General features: G+C 51.3%; 2 long non-coding RNA genes across 3 annotated transcripts; one reads left to right on the top strand and one right to left on the bottom strand.

Moving 5' to 3' along the window:
* Window positions 1-1,836: 1,836 nt before the first annotated feature.
* Window positions 1,837-22,626, bottom strand: LOC102149646 (uncharacterized). Its single transcript, XR_011437996.1, has 5 exons — window positions 22,099-22,626; window positions 19,945-20,162; window positions 11,926-11,996; window positions 9,774-9,855; window positions 1,837-2,105 (listed from the first exon to the last, which is right to left on the bottom strand). It is a non-coding gene; the product is annotated as an uncharacterized lncRNA (long non-coding RNA).
* Window positions 20,134-22,753, top strand: LOC111773257 (uncharacterized). Of its 2 annotated transcripts, none has more exons than XR_011437998.1 (4): window positions 20,134-20,204; window positions 20,558-21,112; window positions 21,399-21,519; window positions 21,639-22,753. It is a non-coding gene; the product is annotated as an uncharacterized lncRNA (long non-coding RNA). The 2 variants fall into 2 exon arrangements; XR_011437997.1 differs by having other exon boundaries at window positions 21,387-21,519.
* Window positions 22,754-23,089: the final 336 nt, after the last annotated feature.

Genomic DNA, 23,089 nt, shown 5'->3' with positions numbered 1-23,089 from the left:
CTCTGCGGCTGGGCGATGGGGAGCCGAGCCTGAGGGTTGCTGAGCGGTCCTCAGTTTCCTTGTCAGTGCCATGAGAGGTGGTAGAGAGTGTGGATGCTAGCCCCTTGGTGTCTCAGAGCCTCTGATTCTCCCTCCCCTCCCCTGTATCTCCCTTCAGCATACAGGGAGAGCGGGCTGCACGAGGCGGATTTGCCTCCAGGGTACCTTACAAGTACTTTCCACTGGCCCCTGTTGTTCAGACTCACCATCCTCCCCTACCCACTGTGTCTCTATTTCTTCTGTAACCACCGCCCTCATCCACACTCTGCTCTGCACCACACGGTGGGTCTCAGTCATCAGGGTCAACCCTCTGAGTGTCTTTCCTGATTGTCCCAGAGCCCCCCACACCCCATGACACAGAGGCCTGGCTGTCAGCCCCATGCATGCTCCTGTGATCATGTAATGGTGAGTCACTGTCCAGCTCAGAAGAAAGTCTGAAAGGGAAGTTTGGGCCCACCACCTGGTACACACCCTCCACCAGGATACGCTTTCTGAGGAGGCCCTACTCTTAGGGGACAGTCCCGTCCTAGCCCACCTGCCCCCAGGGCTCAGGTTGAGAAAGTGGACAGGGAAAAGGGCAGCCCACAGCTGTCCGGGGGAAGCTGAGCCCTGATAAACGGTGGCCCTACACCAGGGGAGGCAGAGGAAAACAGACGCTGCATGAGATCAGAGGATGCCGTCCCACCCTGCTCCACGCCACACTTTCCATGGATGCCCCGGAGTGAGTCCAGGCTCTATTTTTGGTCACTGTCCACCTGCCTCCCACCCCAGGCCCAGCACAGAAATGCTGGATCTGCCCCACCCTTGCCTGCCTGGCCTGGGGGTTATCACGGGCGCACCCCACCCACCCCTGGAACAGGAGTCTTTCCCAAACCTCATGGCAGGTGCCACTGCCCCACTTCGTTCTTTCCTTGCCCCAAGCAGCTTGAAGGGCAGAAAATCACCCTACTTCATCAGACCTGAAAAGGGGGCGTTGAGACACTGAATGGGGAGGAGATACCGGGAGGTCATTGGGGGCCCACGGAAGGCTGGGCCCTGAGAAGCATGGGGCCATGTCTGAAGATGGTGGCCATTGGTGGCTGTGACAGTCCCCAGAGACAAAAGGACTTCACAAGTAGACCCTGGGGTAGAACTCACATGGGAAAGGCAGGGGGAGGGCCATACACAGGAGGGGGGAGGAGGCCCTGGGCGGTTCCACAGAGGGGTGCAGGAAGCCAAATTTGTGACACGAAGTTTTGTAGGGAGGTGCAGGGGAGCCGTATAAATGGGGGGTCGGAGGAATGAAAACCCCAAAAGGCTCTGAGATATATGTAAGAAGGGGTCCTGAAGGTCAAAGGTTGGCAGGTCAGCCCAAGCACTAATTATTCAGAGATGAAAACCTTGGGGAAGACCCAGAAGAAATGAAAAAAAAAAACAGTACAGCCTTTGGAAATGGGTTTTCCTGGGTGACGAGGGGCAGAGCAGGTAGGCAATGTGTGGTTTTAGCTCAGGGAGGTAAATATTGGGCCAAGTAGATTTTTTGATGCACTTATGTCCTGGGGCTTGGTTTATCCAGTTGTCGAAACCCTTCCTTCACCCAGCACCTCGGACAATCAGCCGAGTGGTACGACGAGGTGTGTGCTTCTTGCTGGCAGAGAAAATCTTTTGTTCATCCTTGTTTCTAGCAGTGTGCTAACTTAAAATATGTAAAAACTCATCAGAACAGCTGTCAGCCAGCACACCATACCCACGACTACCAGCTGGGTTTGTATCCTACGTCGTGCTTAGCCCCAAGAAATGTTTGTGGCTTCGAAATTATTTGATTAAGTATCAATTTAATGAGGGGAAATACCAGCTAATTTAGTCAAGCAATGGGTTTGACTTGGGGACGGAGGCAGCTTTCTCCTCCCCAAATTATGGTCCTGATGAGGGCTCCAGGCTGGCACACAGAGCTTGGAGCAGCATCACGTGGAGGTGATGCCCCTGGCCGCCTGCTGTCTCCCATGCACTGGTGAGCTGGTCGTAAATGGGGGCGGCCCAAGGGGAGCAGCTGGGCTCTGCTGTGTTTTCAGAACTCAAGATTGCCTCTGGCGTCAGCAAATAGCACCAGAAAGTTTCATCAGGAACCAGGGACAAAATAAATAAGTAAAAAGAAACCAGTGACAGCTGCCTGCCATCACCGTAATTAAAAAAAACACACAGTCCACCATGGTCAGCTTTCCGCTCCTCCCTGACGTCCCCTACACACACACACACACGCACACACACACGCACGCATGCACACATGCAGGCAACAGGCCACCTGTGGAGGGACGGAGGTCTCAGCCTGGGGCCAGAGAGAGGCTCCTCAGCCCCCAGTGTGCTCCCAGCTCTGAGCTCCTTCACCCTCTCTCTCCCTTCACCCCCTCTGCACCCGTCGTCACGCTCTTCTAGAACCTGCCTCGCTGGGTGTCTACCTCAGGGCTTCCAAACTTGCTGTCCTCAATGTCTAGAAACTCTCCCACCAAGTGTTCTGACCACTCGCTCTTTTGCTGTATTCAAATGGTCCTCAAAGTTGACCTCCTTAGACAGGCCTTCCCCGCGTGCCCTATCTAAACCAACACGGCTGCAGCTGCAGCCATCTAACTTTATTCTATGCTCATTTTCTTCAAAGCACCCCTCTGTAGGTAAAGTTATCCTATAGTCTTATGCTTTGCTGGTTGGTTATCTGTTCCCGCCCCATCCTCATCCCCCAGGCCTGCACATTCCTACACTCTAAGAACAGGGACCATCCTGTTCATTGTTGTCTCTCAAGCTGCTGGAACAGTGCCTGGTACATAGTAAGCTTTCAATAAATAGACACTTATTGAAGGAATGAAGTGTTACTCCTTCTGTGCCAAGATGATCCATCTCACCTACCAACAGAATCTGAGCTACTGTTTCCAGGAAAAGGTGAGGTGGAGAGAGTTCCTAGGCACTCTCGTCGCCAGGCCACCTGCCACGTGGCAGCACAGGAATGACCATCATGCTAGTTTCCTTGTGCCAGGCCCTCTGCTGGGGTCTCTACACGCATTAGATCTTTTATTCCTTATGATAACTGTATGCATTCCGCATTTTTATCCCCACTTAACAGATGAGAAAACCAGGGCTCGGAGAAGGAACTTGAAGTTTCCTAAGTTCACGGAGCTAATCCGGCTTAGAGTCTGGACTTAAACTCAGATCTGTGACTCCAAGCTCAGTCACAAGGAAGCTTTTTTCCTAGGACAAAACTCGAGCAATCGAACCACCCTCACCAAAACCTCTCTCCCCCTGCGTCATGGCCATCAGCCTGCCAGGGCCGGGGAGTCCTTCCTGCCCTCAGCACGGACACGGTGTGCCCAGCCTCACACCAAGCTTCCCAACAACGCATCAAAGCCCTTGGGGGCGCTGAGGGAAGGAGAAGAGGAGGGGAAAGGAAAGGAGGAAGCGGCAGGCTCAGGCTGTGAGACTAGATGATCTCCTCTCTAAGTGTGGCCTGCCAGATATTGCAGGGCAGCGAGGGGCTTGCTCAGACCCTCCACCCTTTCCCTGAACCCGATAGCCATCTCCCCCAGTTATCTCAGCCAGAGAAGGAAACCATCAGCCCAGCGCAGCCATGACTCTGGGCCTCCCAGGACAATGGGGCGGGGTTTCCGGCAGTCGACTGCGGTAAGATGGGAGGCAGGGTCCCAGGCTGGCCAGCGGAAGGGACAAACTCAGCATTAGCAGGGAGACCCGCCTGCCTGCTCCGGGACCCCTGAGTTGTTGAGTCATTGTTCTAGGAATAAGTCACTTCCCCTGGGGGCACCTTTGTCTCAAAGGGACAGAGCCATCCCACACCCACCCTCAAGGGCTCCAAGATGGGCGAGGGGAAAGGGAGAAGGAAGTCTGGCTCAGCTGAGGAGGCTTTAGGAAAAAGGGGGCTTCCTCAGCCTTATGAAGCTTCCTGTCCTCAGTGCTCTCCCGGCGCTTTGTAAATGTCATCTCAGCTTAACCTTCAGCACACCCTATGAAGTAGGTACTCTTAACTGGTCCCAATTTACAAGTGAGGAAACTAAATCTCAGAGGGGTTAAGTAATTTGCTCCGGTCACTTTCAAGCCACATTTCTCATTTTAAAGGAAAACGAATTCAGTTCTGCCATCTGACATCCCTTCCCTTTACTGTCAACACAAGCAGGGGCCTCGAGCCCTCCAGGAAACTTCCCCTGGGGAATGAGGACGGCTTGCTGTTGACAAGGACCAAGTCTGGCCTGCCTCGGCCACAGGGTGCACGGGCACACCAACAAACGTATGGAGATGGGGAGACACGTTGTCCTCTCCAACCCTGATTATCTGCTTCCTGCTTTATGCAATCTCCAGTTTCTGGAGTCTCTGGGCACCCCCATCTCATTGCCCACAGCTCACTCCCTGGCAGAGGACGGCTGGAGATCCAGAGACTCAAATTTCAGGCTCAGCTCTGCTGCTCACCAGCAACATGGCCCCTCTCTCCACTTAGGGGTCCTTGAAAGTCCCAAGTACATCGGAAACCGCCTCCTGCCACTGTAAAGCAGCTGGTGCCGAGTTCTCAAAAGGGCAGTGAAAAAGAGAATGCTTCCCAGAGTGAGGAAGGATACATGTGATGTCAACACAGTTTAGCATCGCCTTGCTGGGGATATTGAGGCAGAACACATCCCCCCAGGATGCCCTGTCCCGCAGCATGAGCTTACACAGGACACAGACACCTGAGATAGGATCCAGAGTTGAAAGTGGGCAGAATAAATCACGCCAGGATCCAGCCCATCCAAACATGAGTTATGTCATTCAGTTCCTTTCCTCCTAGGGGTACAATCTCCCTGACCACACAGATAGTTTATCAGAATCTCATAAACTCTGAAATCTTGTACTAAGCACGGTTCCAGCTTCTTAGCCAAAGACACTCAGTAAACACACAGAAAGCTCTAGAACTGTTAACAGCAGAAGGAACAAAACCGCCTTCTTGTAAGACAACATCACCTTTAGAGCAGCGTCTCTGAAGAACCTGTATGGACAGATTCCAGAGGTAATTGTTGATGCTAAAAGTTCAGCTTTGAAATGCTTTGAGCGTCTGACAGCATCCAGACCCAAGATCCAATAGATTTTTCTAGGTGTGACCCTGGTATCCCAGCAGACCCTTTGAGGTTCCTGTCAACTCTATTTTTGTCCCCATGTCTGGGAAAACTGACTAAATTTCCTTTTATTTGGAACCAAGCCCAACTCTGAAGTTGGGTGGATGTAGCCACATTTCCGGAGGTTTGAAAACAACGCTGGGTGTTGCAGGGAACAGCTGTGCTAACAAGCACGGTCCTTATCTGCCTGAACCTAGTCCTGTCGGGGTGTCCTGGAGAGCCGGGCAGGGACTGAAGAGTGGCCAGCCACACCCACTGGGGGCCAGAGTTACAAAAAGCCTGGATCATCAGATAAGGAGTCTCGGAGAAAACCCTTAGGATCAGAAGAGTCCGTTCCCCAGTGTGAGGGACTCTCTCCCCAAAACCACCTCCAGAACTTCTTCCAGAAAGACTGACCTGATTATTCCCCTGCCCCCTGAATTGCCTCCTTCCCCAGCACTTTCGACCCTCATGTCTGAATTGGCCCAGACTGGATTCAGTGGGGCTCACATAGAACGTTCCTGTCTCTCTGTGCAAAAGCTCTAGCCTCTCATCCACTTGCTCATCAACAACACGCCTCCAGAGGGCAGGAACCTATGTGTGCAGGCATCTATGCATCCTCCTCCATAGTGTCTAGTGCAGGGCAAGCAAATCCACGCTGGCCCTTTTGTCAGTGCTAGGGCCCTTCTGCATCTCCCAGCTGGCTGCCTCAGTGGTCCTCAACCCTGGTTGCCCATCAGAGGCATCCTGGAAGCCTTAGAAAATACCCGTCCCGTGGGCTCCCCCAGAGGTTCTGATTTAACTGGTCTGGGATGCAACTCAGGCCTTGGCGTTTTAAATATGCAGCAGGGCTGAGGACGTCTCTGCTCTAGCGTGTTGACACCAACCTGGAGCCGGAGACTGTGAACTGTAAGGGCTGGGAGGTTGAAACAGGGAAGCCAAGAGGGAGGTGGCAGAATGCCCTCCTGCAACTGTCTTAGAGAAGCAAAGAGACCAACACAGGACGTCATCAGACGGGGGCTGCTGGCTTGGGAAAGGGAACTGGCCCCAGATTAGAATCTTCCCTCCAAAGAAGAGATTATGCCTTCTGGTCAGGGGAGATATTAAAATATTTATCAGTGGGTGTGGCACAGGCACTGGTCAGTCAAAACAAGTCACCAACCATCACGATGGATGTCTGCTGAACGCAGCTCCTGGGGCTTCTGTGTTCATCCTTTAACACTTACCGCAACGGTCACCACTCCACAAAGTGCTCAGCAAACATTCGACTTTGTTACGTCTAATTTCCCTTTGAGAGTGAAAAAGCAACGCTTGCTCAGGGTAAGAAATGCAAGAAAGCCAAGTTTTCAGGATCCATCACCCAGAGTCGACCACCGTGAACACACACACCCTCCCGCTCAGAGAGCCCACTTTTGTCTTCCCCAGCTCGTCTCTGGCAGGTGCCTTCCTGGATGGGCAAAGTGTCCACCTGCAGTCAGAGGAAGAAAGTCCCAATGACCCTAAAGCCTCTCCAGGTCACTTTCCATCACTTTCCATTGCCCTAAAGGAGGAAGAAAGGGCAGGAAATCTTAGCCCTATTTGAAGAGAAAGGGAAAGTGAGTAATCAGAATGGGATGGGACCTCCCAAGGACAGACTGAGTCAATCAGCAAACATCCCGAGAGTGCAAAGAATTTGGAGGATACAGACATGGCACCCCAGTCTCCACCCTTAAGGACTCCACTATATAGTTTAAAAAGTCAGACAGACGCCCCCCACCCCCCGCCACCCAACTACTGAGGTTGAGTTAATAACTATAAAGTGCTTGGAATAGTACCTGGAACAGAGTAAGTGCTAAGTGTTTGGTGATAGTCTTATTTTTATTACTTATGACACTTGGCATGTATGTTCCAAGAGGGAGATAAACATCAAAAGGGCCTTTTTTTTTGAGGGAGGAAAGATTGTTGGAAGTTTGGGGGAGCGAGGATGGGTTCCTGGATCCTGGGTATGGACAAAGATCCTAGCCCTGAGCTTTGGAAATGCCCCACCATGGTGCATTGACAGAAACTTGGGCAGATCACCCACCCAGCAGGGCCCTGCGCCCTGCAATCGGACTGCACCCCCCACAATTAAACTCCTCTCTTCTTTACGAGTGGGGGGATGAAGCAAGGGGATGCACCTGGGCAGACGTAAGAACCTGCATGTAGGGGCCGGCCCCATGGCCTAGTGGTTAAGTTCGCACGCTCTGCTTGGGCAGCCCAGGGTTTCAGATCCTGGGTGCAGACATGGCACCGCTCATCAGGCCATGCTGAGGCGGCATCCCACATACCACAACCAGAGGGACTCACAACTAGAATATACAACTATGTATTGCGGGGCTTTGGGGAAAAGAAGAAGGAAAAAAAAAAAAAAAGCTTGGCAACAGCTGTTAGCTCAAGTGCCAATCTTTTTGAAAAAAAGAACCTGCAGGCAGTCACAGCGCAGCTACTGACACAGCTCAGCCCGCTCTGGTTGGTGGCTGGTGAAGGCTGCAGTCTGCAGGCTGAAGGGAAACCCCGAGGAGGCCTGAGGGGAGGATCTGGGAAAGGCCCCACTGCTTTGGAGAGCAGAGGGATTTTTAGAGTCTGAATAAGGAGCAGAAAGGAAAAAGGGGGCTGGACAACTTGGTGCCGAGGAACAGGGCTGCAGAGAGGGCCAGGATGTCGACTGGGCGGGGAAGTCTGGGTAACTGCTCTCAGTGACTTCTCTTCCTGACCTCCACTAAACCTCCAGGGAAGTCCACACTTCTCCCAGGGCACAGGGGCTGTTGACCCCAAGCCGGGCATGGGCAGGCACAGAGGCCCCCAGTGGGTCTTAAGGAGACTCACAGAAGCTGCTCTTGATGTTGATTTCAAGCCAACCTGGGCTCCAAGGGATAAACCAGCTCCAAGGGATAAGCCAGAGGGGGCAGAACCAGCCTTATGGGAGGACCTGGGGGCTGGGGGAGTAAGACCCAACACCAGAGGGGTTGGGGGCTGACCAGCTGAGGTACACGGGCTGGTTCACACACAAGACGTTTGAGCAAAGCGCTTCCAAAGGAAATACAAAATCCTTTCCATCTATGTATATGTCATCTGTCTTGTCACTCCAGCCACTCAGAGGTGGATCCTGGAAATAGTGGTGTATGTGGGGTGAGCCCACAAGCAGTTCCCTCTGATCCGTCCTTATCTACCCTTAGAAGGGCGTCAGGCCCAGGGCTCCCAGCTCAGCCCCCTCACCGACCTGGGCAAGGTCTATAATTCATACACTCTGGCCTCCTGGCTTCAGAGGGGCTTTGCTGGTGAAACCACAGTCTTAGCTGGTACCAGCCGCACCCTCCCCCCAGACTACTGCATTCCTGCAGACCACCTCACCTCCAATCCCCGGCCTGTGGGGGCCTCTCAGGCTTCTGTGAGCCAGGCCCAGGGGCTCTAATGGCCCCCAAGGAAGGTCGTGCAGCACTTCAGCTGGAAAAATGAGGAAGTGAGATTGTTTCTCCCCAGGAACCTCGGGCCTTCCTCTGAGACAAGCCCTTTCCCATGGCATCCGCCTCACACTGCCCGTGAGTCAACCCCAGAGCCTGGAGCCAGGAAGCGCCCTCCTCAGCGCCAGGCAGACCTGCCTCTGCAGCTCCAGGAGAGAAAGAGCCAGCCAGCTGCAATGGGACAGGGCCACCACCCACTGCTCCGTCCCCAGCAAGCCTCAGGCTTCATTGCTCCCTGACAAGGCTGGGTCCTCCCCATGATAAGAGCATCTATTCTACCCTCCTGTTCAACCCCAAGCTCTTTGAGGGCAGAGCCTTTAGTCCCTATGTCCCAGGGCTTGGCACAGGTCACTGCAGGGAAGGGACATGGACATTTCCAGAAAGGTTCTCTCTGCTCAGGGCCTATCTCTTTCATTTATCCTTGGCAGAATGAAAGCCCATCCGGGATGAGAGTTTATCTGGGAATCAGAATTCCTGGGTCTAGCCTGTTCCCCTCTCTGAATCAGCTGCCCCATGTGCGAACGCCATGGTGGGAGTGGTGGAGGAAGACGGGCTGGCCCCTCAGCTGGCCGGCACACCCCACCCCTGCTGAGGATCCCTCCCCCACAGCCTTCAGAAGCCTTGGAGACGTGGGCAGCTCCACAGTCAAAGAGCTGTCTCCCTTGAAGTGCTTCCAGTTAACATTTCCTCTCTGAAGGAGATAACAGGGCTGGTGACATCAGTGTGGCCACCAGCCAGTGTGGCCACCTAGGGCTTAAAGCCAAGAGGACTGTTCAGGGGCTCCTCCGAATTTGGGTTTCGCTATCAGTAACATCAACTCTCACCTCCGCAACAGCCTTGAGAGGTGTGGGGGCAGAGAGTTTATCCATGAGAAGACGGAGACTGAGAAAGTTTACGCGGCTTGCCCAAGATTGCATAGCCATTCCCTGAGAGCTAAACTAAGCTGCAAGCTCCTGGCTCTTTTCTGTGAAGGGCACACACTAGGGAAGGGTTGCCCAGCACAGTTCTCTTCTCTGCCTCTCTGAGACTCCAGAGGCAGGAGGGAGGGTATAGTTGCTAATGTGAACCTCAGGAATGGAGATGCACCCCGACATGCCACATCTCCCCACGTCAATCAGCCATTCATTCACTCATCAAATATTTGTTAAGTACCTACCTTCTACCGAGTACTGTGCTGGGAGCTGGCGATAGAGATGCATGCAGTTACTTTCGAGTGGGGAATGTGAAACGATTTCGATCTAAAATGGAACCAGAGCATGTGAAATGGAGAATCTCACACAAGCGCCCTCAGAAGAACAGAACTTACGAACCGAGAGACTGATTTCCCTAAAGCCTGATTTACAGAGAACTGAGTCTTATCTCCTGACCAATGAACATCCGCCAAGAATCTCTCCCCATCCTCAAGCCAATGAACTTACTGCTTGGACTCTGGTTGGTCTTCCCCCTCTTTGAGCTCCTTGTCCATAAATACAGCCCGGCCCCAAACTCTGAACGGACTCACCTGTAGCTTGCAACAGCATGCATTTCTGAATTGCAATTCCTCTGCTATTTTCGAATAAACTCAATTTCTAGTAATTCGAGCTTGCCTCAGTCTAACTCTTTATTTAGGTTGACAGAAGAGATGTTCGTTGAACAGCTAATGACAGTAAAGCCTGAGCTATGGGAGGCTAGTCTAGGAGCCAGGGAAGGATTCTTGGGAGAAATCCATCTTGGGTGAGATCGGAAGGGTGAGTAAGAGTTACCCAGGCCCTGAGGAAAAGAGGATAGGCACCTCATCCTCCAGGTGGAGATCTCTAGCAGGCAGTCGGGTATGAGAGGGGCCAAGACTACATATAGAGACTTGAAAATTGTAAGCCTAGGGATAGAGAACATTAGCCTTTCCGTGCCCAATATCTTACAGTCTCCCCAAAGAAACAGACCCTAAGAGCAGCTTGCAAACAGTTTCTAAACTAGTTCCCTACGTTCAGTGCCAATCAGCTAGCCCTACTAGCTATTAGAATGTGGAAATTCTAGATCCACTGGCCCCTCTCTCCAAGGACAACATTCTGCCTGGAGCCTACCATGTCCCCCTTCTGCTCTTATCCCCACCCAGACTGGGTTTGTCTCTGCCTTCCTCTACTCTGCCTGCCTCCCTCACACCAATAGAAGATCCTCCCATGATGAGCAGCCTCTTGTCATCCCTGTGGCTCCCTTCAGCCGACATCCTGATTCTCTCCTTCCTTTTCTGAGCCGGGCATGTGCCTATTGCTCTCAGATCCATGCGTGGCCCTTCCCTGCTCTCTGCTCTGTGTTGCAGGGGCACTGACTCCCGCAAGCTATGTTCCCCAAGGTCTCTTGAGAACTAGTTTCCAGACAGGGTTGTCCATTGAAATTGGAGGACAGGAGAAGAAAGAAACCAGGACATTTCTCCCCCTTGCTCTTATCAGTCATTCTTTCAAGAAAAAAAAAATGAGATTCCATACAGAAAGCAGCTCGTTCAACTTACAACTCAAAAAAATCACACATGCTTTTTCCTTAAGACAACCATCATACTTCAGCATGCATTAGAAGCGCTTTATGCAAACTTCCTATTTCATCACATAGAAAAACATTTTTAAATCATGGGTTAAGATTTAATAAAATTAATACTTTTCACACCTTCATCGAAAACATTCTTAAGTGAAACTAGCTTTTCTTTCCCCAACAATAAAGAATATAGTGATTCCTCCTACCGTTTGGAGCCACTGCCTTGATTGATGCTGAGGCACCAGCCGGATATGGCATCTGACATTTTGTAAACTTCTTTAAAAAACTTTCTTCTCCACTAATGGGCTGGGTATTTTCCATCTACCCCTCCAATCCACTCTCCACCCTGAACCCCGGGAGGCTGACATGTAGGGACTGCGTGAATGCATTTACCTCTGTCTTCCAGATGGGTTCAGCTAGTGGGAAACACCAACAAGAGATGGGACGGTGGGAAGAGAGTGAGGCAAGGATATTTGTCCCTCTGCCTCCCCCCTCCTCCTCTCTCAGGTCACCTTCCTGTCAGGGAGGCCTCTCCCCGTTCCCTTGAGCCAAGGAGCACTAATGGCTCCCAGCTGTTGCTAGCTGAGGGGTGCTGTGCCATCTCTTGTTGGTTTCTCTTAACCCGGCCCGCCTGTTGTAAATAATCCTTTTATGAAACTCTCTTTAACAATCCTCTGTGCGTGGCATCGTTTTCCTGCAGAGACCCTGACTTACCATCAATTCCCCAAACTCATGGCCCAGGCTGTCATCATGCCTCTCTGGCAACCCTTCCCTCTCTGTCAATGGCTTTCTTTCTCACCTACCTGCACGGCCACCGGCTTTATAAATGGTCCACTCCTCTCTTCTTCACTCCTTTCCTCAGACACTCCTCCTCCTTCACCATTTTATATGGGCCATATACACAGAATGAGAAAAGGGATAGATAGATAGATAGATAGATAGACAGATAGACAAATGATAACATATAAAACACCATCATGTCTTTTAAATTTTTATTGTGTATTATTTCTACAACAATAACACATAAAAATAACATAATGAAAACCGTATATAAATGACCCATACCAATAAAGACAGTGTTACCAATGCATTTGAATCAGCCCCTTTTGTGCTCTCTTAATCACGCCCTTCTCCATCCTCCACCTGAGGGAAAAATAGCCTTCTGGATTTTTTGTTTGTTTATTTTTAGTCTTGCTTTTCAGTATATTTTTAATACATACATATGCATTCCTAAACGACTGTTTTTAGGTTTAGTATGTTTTCGAAGTTGGTACCTTTTCTCTATTTGTTAGCTTTCTTGTCCAGATTATGTAGGTCATACCAAACCATTAGTACCGATCCCAACCGATGAGCATCAGGCGGTCCTACCTGGCAGTTCTAGGCTACTTCCAACTTATGAGGCTGTCACCTTAAATGTATGATTGGAGGGGAAGGAGCATGGACAACATCCCATCACTTCTGCCCACATGCCATTGGTCAGGACTCCTGTCATCCAAACCTAGCTGCAAAGGAGTCTGGGAAATGTAATCTTGCTATGTGCCTAGGAAGAGAAAAATGAAGCTGGATTTGGCAAACATATCACATTGTGTCTACCTCTCCAAGGCATCTATATTCCCAGTGAGGACTAGGTTATCTGCTCCTTAAAGATATGGATCCTGCGTAGTATAATTCTGTGCCTCTCCTAGAAAGCTCTCAATGCATTTTAATCAACTATGATTCTGGTGGTCTAGTGGTTAAGTTTCAGTGCTCTCACTGTTGCTGCCCAGGTTTGTTTCCTAGTCAGGGAACCACACCAACCATCTGTGGGCTGTCATACTGTGGTGGCTCCATGTTGCTGTGATGATGAAAGCTATGCCACCTGATATTTCAAATACCAGGAGGGTCACCCACGGTGGACAGGTTTCACTGGAGCTTCCAGACTCAGACAGACTAGGAAGAAGAAACTGGCCACCCACTTCCAAAAAATTGGCCATGAAAACCCTATGAATAGCTTCAGAGCATTGTCTGATACAGCACCAGAAGACGAGAGGATGGCGCAAAAGACCAGGCAGGGTTCCACTCTGCTGTCCACAGGGTTGCTAGGAGTCAGAATTGACTTGACAGCACTAACAACAACAGTAAATTCGATTCTGGACCCACAGAGGAAAAGACCATTCTCTGTTACTTCATGCTTTAGTGTGACTAGAGATTGGGGATTATCTTTCTTTCTCTATTGCCTCTGTAATTTTGTAATATCTTTCCTAGACCCTAGGAAATGACTGGGTCGTCTACTGACTTCAGACTTTATGTGAAGATACAAACTTTGACCTTTAAATAGCAGATGCTCTTCAGATAAAGAATGAAGCTAAGGGGAAGTCTGAAAGACAGACTAGTAGGGCAGAAAGAGTCCTGGACTGGGAGTCAAGACCCAAGTGTCATAATTTAGGAGGTTGCGATGTATCACCGAAACCATAAACACAGGGCATGAAGTCAGGTCATTAGATGAGTGGTCTTCCTCTGAAAATGAGGACTTAATTTATGGGTTTGCTGTAAGGATTACATGAAATAGTATAAACAGAGCACTTAGCACAACACTTGTATCACAAAAGACTGACAAGGCATAGTTATTTCAGTTGGTAATTCTGTTATACTGTTATATTGATGCTATTGTCCTATTGTTTTGTATAGTGATGTATCTCAAGTGACTTGGAAAGTGCTGGCACATTGTAGGGACTCAAACATATGTCCCATGAATGAAAAACTAAATGAATTTTCAGCTTTGCCAAGGACAGGTAACATGATCTTGAGCCAAGGACCTCACCTGTCTGGGTCTAGGCTCTTCTGATATAAGTAAGAGCATGGGCACAGGGGCTTCCCTGTCCCTCCCAGTACCTGTCACCATGTCAGCAAAGGAGTGCTGGCCACAAAACAGGCAGAGCTGGGGGAGAGCAGGAGAAATGAGCTCAGTGCTCTGGACCAAAGGAGGCCGGGCACTGGGGGAGTGGGACTCACATGAGAAAATGCCAAGAGCACAGCAAGAGGCTCTGCTTGCAGAAGGCAAGGCAAGCAATTAGAGCTGTCACGGCTCCTGTGCCCTGAAACCTCCTTCTGCCTTCTGAGGCTCCCCTGGGGTTCAAAGAAGTGACTGTAGAAGTGCAGGGGGCTTTCCCCAGACCTCACCCTCATCCCAGGAATCTTCCAAACACAGAGCCCGGCCACTGCCCGGGGCTAAGTCGCTGCAGCCTGGGGTATGGGGCTGACTATTTGGCCTCATTCATTCACTCATTAGTTATGATGTACCAGTTGCTGTTCTAAGTGTTGCGGCATAGTTAGGTGAAGAAACTAGTCTCTGCCTTCGTTCCATCCAAGTGGAGGAGGAAAGCACAAAACAAGTGATCAATTTCAGGGTGGTTAAGGAAGACTCGTTCATCCATGTCATCCTCCCCTGGGCTAAGATGCAGAGACTGCCAGCTAGGAAAGAAAGGGGTGAGGTACAGACAGGGGAGGGTGAGGAGAAAAGACAAGGAAGGGAAAAAGGAAGAGAGAAAGGGTTGAGGGAGTGGGGTGGGGAGGGGTGGGGGAAAGCCATGGGGTCCTGGCACAGGCAGCCTGGGCCTCCCCTGGTTAGGGACCAAAAGCTACTGGGGCAAGGACCCTGGCTTTCCTGGTGCTCACCTTGAGTTCATTCCTTCTGCCCCCAGGCTTTCTCCAGGAGGCCTCCTGGGCACTGGCCCTGCCCCAAGCTTGTGAGAGTCTGCAGGCTGCCTCAGAGGCCTGGGCTGCACCCTGGGAAGGCCTCTGAAGGAGAGAGATTGCTGAACAGGAACCCACCAGTGTTCTGAGATGACCTGATTGGGATCACTGTTTTCTGATGGAACAGTGAAAACAGCAGCATTTTCCCTGAAAATCAAGTTGTCCTCCCCGAGGCAGCTGTCATTTTGAGAGGGCTGGACAGGCAAGGCCTCCAGGACAGCTCCCCAGCTCTCCTGGGCCTGCCTGTCAATACACTCAGGGGAAAAAAAAGCCCCAGGGAGCGGTGAGTCACCACTGTGTGACAGCGTGACAGCGACACCCGCCCAGCCTGGGAGAACAGATACCATAGCGGGCTGACACAGGGCTGTTCCCGAGACAGAGGAGGCAGGGGTAGGGGGTGGCTGGTCAGAAGGGAATTCAGGCCTTGGCTCTACCTGGTGTCACACAGCTCCATCCCAGAAGGCCGCCGCTCCATCTCTACATTGCAATATCCCGTGAACCTTTTAGGCCCCCTGGTCCGTGAAGTCGTCCCTAATTCTCTCACCTGGACCGGAATAATGTGCTCATTCATTCATTTATCAGCAAACATTCGCTGACCCTTCCATGTAGCAGCAAATACAGAAAAATAAAAGAAAACAACCCTTCCTTTAAAGAGATCACAGTCTACTGGAGCAGATAAAAAAGAAATGAGCACGAAAAGTGCTGTGCATATACGTACGTGTGTGTATATGTATGTACGCATGCATGTATGTCTGCACATGAGTGCATATGTGTGCATGTGTGTGTACCTCTCACATGTGGCATTGGGAGCACGTGGGAGGCCACCTGACCCAGCCTGAGCTGTTTTGAAGGATGGGTGGGACCTGCCAGGCGAAGTGCAAGAGCCCTTAAAAAGGAACAAAGAGACAGGATCCGCATGCGCACAGGAATGAAAATGGAGACAGCACGGCCACCTCCTCAGTCTACTTGTACTAAATAAGCCAGAACCTGCTTCCCCACTGTATCTTAAACGAGGGCTTCAACGTCTGCATCATATCCACATCCAATACACCATTAACCTCCTCGCAAGGGGCACAACAGAGGCCTACCCTGTTTTGTTCCCACTGTCCACCTCATTATCAAATTTTTGGTGGGGGAGGTGCGGGAGATAAGCATAAGTAGTTTCAAATGCAGTAAAAAATATCAAAGATAGAAGCAAGGTGACCAACTATCCTAGTTTTAGCATCACAAGTTCTGCGTCCCTGGAACCCCTTTGGTCCCAAGCGAACCAGGAGAGTTGGTCGCCCTGGAAAAGAAGACAGAGTGAGAAGAGAGAGGAAGCCAGGAGTCTGGCTAATTGATGGATCAACCAACCGATCAGCTCGGAGAGGTGAGCGTGGGCTGTGGGTGGACAGGGAGCATGTGTCTGCACACGGGGAGGAATACTTCTTTCCTGTGAAAGCATTAAACCCACCACGCTCCACCCTTGTCCTGACTGCCCCTGGGCGGTTGTCATCCATCCCCGGCTTGCAGCCTCTGCACAGGCCCCAGCAGTTCTTCCTCAGCTCTCAATGACCCCTTAGGGGGTCCCGCTGGGATTTGACCCCCCTTCGCAGAAAGAGTGCTTCTGGCAGCCTCCCTTTTCTTGTAGCATAGGCCCCAAAGGAGTGGTGTTTGGCAATGGCTCCAAGCAGCTGTCTTTAACCCGTTCCTGTCCAGCACACCAGCTTACTCCCTGTGCACATCGACCCTTTCGCTCACATTCTGCCCCCCTGCTATGACCTTGAATACTGATGAGGGGTCAGGGTGGCTTAAGCTACGGACAATACAACTCTCCGCCTCTCCGGATCTTCCTCTCTGAGAGGAGATGTTTAAGCTCCCTCCCCGGTCGAGGCAGGGTCAGAAGGAGCAGCAATGTTGTTCTACCGATGCCACGCGTCGGCCAGACCCCACGTCTACCCGCGAGCCACCAGTCGCACTCAATGCTGCCTCTGTTTCGAGATTGCTCCTGAAAAGCCCCTGTGTTGTGGCTCCCGGCTCCAGTAAGGTCTTTGATACAAGGTCTCCATTCATGCCAGACTGGCTGTCCTTGGCCACACAGGCAGCCCCCGCTCCCTGAGGAAGCTGCCTGGGGTGTGGGGTGATCTTCCCCTGGCTTTCCCCAAAGGCCGAGCGCACACTACCTGGACCCCCTCCCTCCACCCAGCACTGCCTTTTGTCCGTCTTCTGGGAAACCCCACCATGGGCTCAGAGCAGCACGGCCCAGGAGCGCACACCAGCCAGAAGGGCTTTGGGGAGCTTACACCTCTCTGCCAACAGCCGTCCAAGCTCCTGGCTGCCGTGAAATGTCAGTGAGAACAAACAAAGCACAGAGAAGAAACTTTCTTTTTCCCTCTGCCAATGAGCTGAGGGAAGAAAGAGCTGTCTGAAAGTCACCTATCTCTAGGACGGAATGGAGAGTCAGTTCTGAGGGAGGGAGCTGCCGGCAGGGTCCTTGTCAGTTAGAGAGCTAACTGACTGGTATTTCTGAAGCTCAGGCAGCCTGGTGAGTCCCACACTATTCTGCACAGGGTTCAGGCTCCCAGCAATGGAATAGAGCAGGAGCTCTCAAACTTGAGTGTGCATCAGAACCAATCCATTACAACACAGATTGCTGGGCCCACCCCCAGAGTCAGTGCTTCATCAGGGCTGGGGTGGGGCCCAGGAATTTGCATTCCTACCAAGCTCCCAGGAGAAGCCGATGCCGTGGGGAGCGGACCTCACTTTGAGAACCATTAGAATAGGATCTCCCCTGACCTTACGAAGACTAGCAAAGCATTTGAGGCCACCAACATACATTTGAGTTTGCAAAGATAGTTCCAAAGCAAAAACTACCTATGAATGCAATGCAGACTGAATACATCAGAATCAAGGGGATTCAGGGGAAAAAAAAAGAGGAGGCGTTCCTTGAGTGTTTACTACGATGCTCTTATCATCTCACGTGATTGTCATGAAGGCCTATGAGGTAGGTAATCATTTCCCCACTTCACAGATGAGGAAAAAAGAGGCTCAAAGGTTCATCAGTTCCCCAAGGGTAAGCAACTAACAGAGCAGCAGGCTACACCGCACTCTGAGGCCAGGCCTGCATGACACCAAGGAGGGGAGGTGGGGTTTGTCAGAGAAGCTTCCTAGAGGGAAAGCGACTCTAGCTAGGTGGTAAATGGGTTACGAGTGAAGAGGAGTAGGGGGTTGTGAAAGGCCATATTGAAAGGGGGAGAAGGGAAGAAGGGAGGTGTCCTCCATGGTGGATGGGATAAGAGTCAAGGAGTGAGGACAGACTATTTGGGAGGCGGACTGGAATAAATGAGAAGCATGGAGAGGAAGGGCGGCCATGTTGAAGAGCAGTGACAGGAGAGTTGGCCACAGGGTGTTATGGCTGGTTCTAAAGTTGGCAATGGCGTGACAAGCCAGTGCTTGAGGAAAATTATTCTGGCAGCTGGTAGGGAGCAAAGAAAGCCAGAGGCAGGTCTACCAGATTGGTAGGTCAAGGCAGTCAACAAATGAGGTAAATTCCCTAATATTGTCATGGATGACTGGAGCAGCCCTACAGTTAACAGTTGGGTTGTGTAATCCAATTTTTATCACTAGCGACCCCTCTTCCAAAGATTATCTACAGGTTATCATCTTTTCTGGTTTTTCTCATCCTCTGAGGCGTCATAGCCTCCCCCAAAGAACCCAGCATTCTGCAAGGGTAGGAGGGGAGGTTAGTATTAAACAAATGGGCACAGTGAGGGCTGGCAGACATTTACCCAGACTGCCAAGGGCGCCAGTACATCGAGTGTCACTCTGCCTCTCAAAGATGTCTTAAAATGAGATTCCATGGGCTCTTTCTCAGTCTCTTTCTTTGCTCCTTATGATGTCCTGGAAGTTAATTCCCTTTTGTTCACCCTCCAAGAGGAGAAGAACAAAAGAATGCTGAGCCAAACGAGGGCCCTCTTAAAGGCCACCGTCAGAAAGTGAACCATTCCCACTGCCCTGGAGTGGTGGCTGCATCTGTCTCCTCAATCCGCCATCAGGGTGGCTGCATAGACGGGGGGCAAGTGAGGGAGAGTGTGGACTGCCCGGTGGGGGCCCGCTCACCAGCCGCACCCGCTCATTCAGGTTCACAGAAGTATCTTCTTACACGAGCACAACAGCATGAGGCTGGGCAGCGAGAGTCCTAATTTCATTTGTACTCAGATACAAGCTTTTAGTGAGTGGGCAGCAGGCCAGGCCAGGCCCGGAGAAGAAAGTCCCCATTCCCATCCGAAGCTCCCGTGGAGCTGAGCCAGAGGATGGGGGAGATGCCATTTGGAGGAGGCACTTTGGAAATTCCTCACATTTTTTGGCCTTTGTCTCTGGGCATTGAGATGGAGATCCACGTTTGACTCTGCGGAGAGCTCCCAGTCTCTCCTTTGCATTCAAAAGGAGGATCCTAGCAGAGAGCAGAAAGAATTTGTGGCCGTTTTTTCATCTCAATGACCAACTGAGTCATTTGAGGGTGGGGGGGTACAGCCAAGGAGGTGGGTTTTCTTTTGCGTCTTCTTTACTGCATTTCCCTCTGCACCTCCTGGCCCTGGATCAGTGATGTAAATGTGACGCCCCTTTCTGAGAAGAGCTGCCCTCTTGCATTCTCTGGGTTCCAGGGGAACGTCAAAGACAGACACCTGTGTGCTGCAGATGTGACTGTGGACCCTGATGGCTCTACAAGACCTCAAGCAAATCCCCACCAACTTGGATGGCTCATTCCTACCGCCTCCCAAAGTGGAGAAGAGTTTGGCGTTGTCCTCCCCGTCCCATCCAGGGACGGGGGAGGACACCAAAGGTGACAGGGAATGTTCGATGTAAGAACAACATTAGGAAGGGACAGGGACACCATGGCAAGGCCCCTCAAGAGAATAGCCAGAAGCTCCCTTTGGCCAGCAATTTCAGACTTCCGCATACCTCTGTCCAGCAAGGCTTTCACCATTGTTGTGAACAAGGATCCTTCCGTTACCAATTTGAGATCCATACCCTTTTGTGGTCACTCCCCTTCCCCATTGCTCACCCCTCTCCCCCCAGAAGGCACTTTGCACCCAAACGAACTGACTCACCAGCAGCTGGGGGAGGGGAGGGAGCAGGGAGCCCCCATGCTGTGACTAACGTCGCTGCTGGCCCCTCAACATCATCAGTTGACTTTCTCCACTCACTCCCTTCCTGATTCTGTCCAGATCACATTTGTTCTGAAGGACTTGAGTCACCTCACCACATCCCTTTTGTGACCACAGTGAAGTCTTCATAAAGGGACAGCTGGCCCAAAGGAGGGGAGATCCTACAGATAAAATGAAGAGGAAACTTCTTTGACGGTTCCACGGTAACTTTCTCAACCAACCCCTCTCAGAGACCCTTGTACCAAGTGTCAGGGTTTGTCCCCTCCACCCCTCCACCACAGACCTGATCTTCCAAGAGGTAAAAAGAAAACTGATCTAAGTTAAGGGGTACTAGCTGCTGATAAATGAGTTTGCCAGGCCACCATTAGGCCATTGCGTGACCTCAGGTAAATCACTTAACCTCTGAGAAAACCTCCAGTTTTCTCCTCTGAGAAATGAAAGGGTTGGGTGAGAAGACCTCCAAGGTCCCTTCCAGACATGACAGGCTAAGGCTTAATTGTAAGCTCTACATCTTACCGCAGGAACAACTCATCCATTTCCTTCTTCATCTCTTCAGGTGCCGGCCCTGCCCCATGGGACTGGCTGTGGCTGGAATGCAGTATCCAATTACCACGTGGTCTCAACCCCCGTGTGGGTGGCTGTGTGGTGAGAACCACAGGCAGACGACAGCTGTCCTTCTGTGCAGAGTGGCTCCCCAACCAGACTCTGCGGGGTGTTACAGTGTTCCCTGAGGGAGGTCGCTTCTGAGTGCTGGGGCCACAGACTAAACAGACAATTAAAACTCATCTGAGTTTTGGCAGTTTCTCCAAAAGCATTTCTACTCCTGCTTTTTTGGTTTTTGGTGTATGCTTTTCAACTTCAAGGAACACACTTTCCTCTGCAAAGGAATTATACTGAATCGCCTAGCCATTGCACGCAGGCCTCCCCTCTCCTGAAGATGAACTTGGCAACTGCTTCACCATGACATCCTGCACATCCAGAGAGATGGCCCTTTTCTTCTTCTTGTGCTACACAGCCTCGCTCTCCTGTATGAAGGGACGATGCAGTGTTCACTTCCACCAGACTAGCTCCACTCGAGCCACAGGCTCCCCTCACATTTCTGCTTGTTTGGGTGGGTATGAGTATGCCTCTGTGTGTGTTTGTGTCTCTCTCTGTCTCCCCAATACCTGTGTGTATCTCTCTGGGTGTGTGTCTCTTGGAGCTCTCTCTCTCTGTCTCTCACAGTGCCTGTCCAGGTGTTTGTGTGTGTGGGTCTGTATGCGTGTGTCTCTCTCTATCACCCTGATATCTCTGCACAGCTCTCTCTGGGTTGATAGACAGGTGATCCTGCTACTCCAGCAGAGTCATCGTATTTTCTTCTTACATTCGCTGCCAAACTTCTTAAGTTTTTTCTGTAGGTAACTCGTTGTGGATGGGCCCCCAGGGGCAGCTTCTATTCTAAACCTGTGTCGTCCTGGAGGCCAGAGTCAGCACAGCCAGCCTGCCTCCAAAAGTACAAGTCCAAGGCCAAAAGTATTGGTGAGTGATACACGTTTTACCAATGTCTCCACGATGATGAGGAGAGATTATATCACACACCAGATCATACCACGAAATTCAGACAAGCTTCCTCATTAGACATTTTGCTGTCTCCCCAGAATCCTTCTGAAAGCATCACTTCATCAGGTTTGCACTGGACGGAGGAACCGGCCTTGGAAGACCTGCCATATCTGCAGCCCCCTTTAAGGACCGGTGCTATTCCGGTGGAGCTGTGGCACATGGGCCAGAGCTGATTGGATCAAGTGACACCCGACCCGAGGGCTGACCTTCTGTAGGTCAGCCAGCATCCTATGAGGTAGCCCGGCCCAGGAGCCAGTGCTGCCTGAACCAATCAAATTCTTCTGCTTAGGGAGTTTGGATGCAACATAGAGGGGCAGCCAAGTGGTTGTTAGTGAGAGAAGCAGAATGATAAAGAAAAGCAAGGACGGAGAGATGATCAGTCTGTGGCGGCAGAGGGAAGTAGGGTCAATGCACAGCTCCTGGAGAGAAGCTGCAGATCCAGGGCAATGTAAAACCCAGAGGCCCCATCACGGTGCCCCCCACATCCCCAGTACCTACCTCACCACGCTGGGTTCCTGATAAAGCTCGTTAAATGGGCCCGGTGTGCATTCTCGAAACGCCTCCTTGCCCTGAACCACCTGCCATGTGTTTTCATACAGGTGAGTTAGGTGTGCCGCTCAGTGGGGGCTCTGGCACCCTTCCTAGAGTTACAATCTGTGAAACTGAGGCCCTGCGGGAAGGGTGGATTGATGCACATTTCCAGATTTGAGGCTGGGAGGAGCCACCACTGCGAGACTTTCCTCCCCAATCATGTCCTTCTCAGAGCCTCAGTGAGGACAGTTGTCCCTGCAGTGCCCCGGCAAGAGAAATCCCAGACCTCTCTGTCTTTGAGTGGTAAGGACCACTCGCAAGCACCCACTATTTCGTTGGGTCCCATGAGTCCCCTCCCCTCAACGTCGTACTCTGCTCTGGCCGGGCCATACAGTTCGAGGGGAGTGAAACTGGAGAAGAATGTGTGGAAGTTTGTGGCTTTCATCTCTTAAACAAATAGCAAATTCCTCTGGGCTGCGGCTGCTGGAATTGAACAATGATGTGTTCCGGGAGGCGCTAAGGCGTTACCTTGGCAACACCCAGGCTGTTTTCAGGCAAGATCTAGTTAAATGGGAAAGAGAACAAAAATAATAAAGGGAAGAGTCTGGATGGGGTCCAGGAATGGGGGTCTTTGGGCTGAATGTGTGTGTTTTGTGTTCTGATGTGTTTGCAGCCTGCCTTTCAGCTGAGTTTCCTCCCGGCTCCCCCAAGCGCGTCCCACGTCTGTGAAATCGTCTACTAGAATACTAATTGGAGGCTAAGAACAGGCAGCGTGCTAAGTGGGGGATGGGTTAGAAAGCGAAAGGCGTCACCACTGTGACCACCTAATCAGGAAGCGATGTGCGTGAAGCCTGCCAGGTTGGCTTTTGAAATCGTGAAGGTCACGGGAGTTACTTCAAACATGACCCAGATGCTTGCACCTTAGGCAGTCGGCGGCGTGTACCGTGGCAGTCCATCA

This window comes from Equus caballus, chromosome 4 (genome assembly GCF_041296265.1).
Source record: "Equus caballus isolate H_3958 breed thoroughbred chromosome 4, TB-T2T, whole genome shotgun sequence".
Taxonomy (NCBI): domain Eukaryota; kingdom Metazoa; phylum Chordata; class Mammalia; order Perissodactyla; family Equidae; genus Equus; species Equus caballus.
The sequence above is the reverse complement of the archived record's forward strand: the minus strand, read 5'-3'. Positions and strand labels throughout refer to the sequence as shown.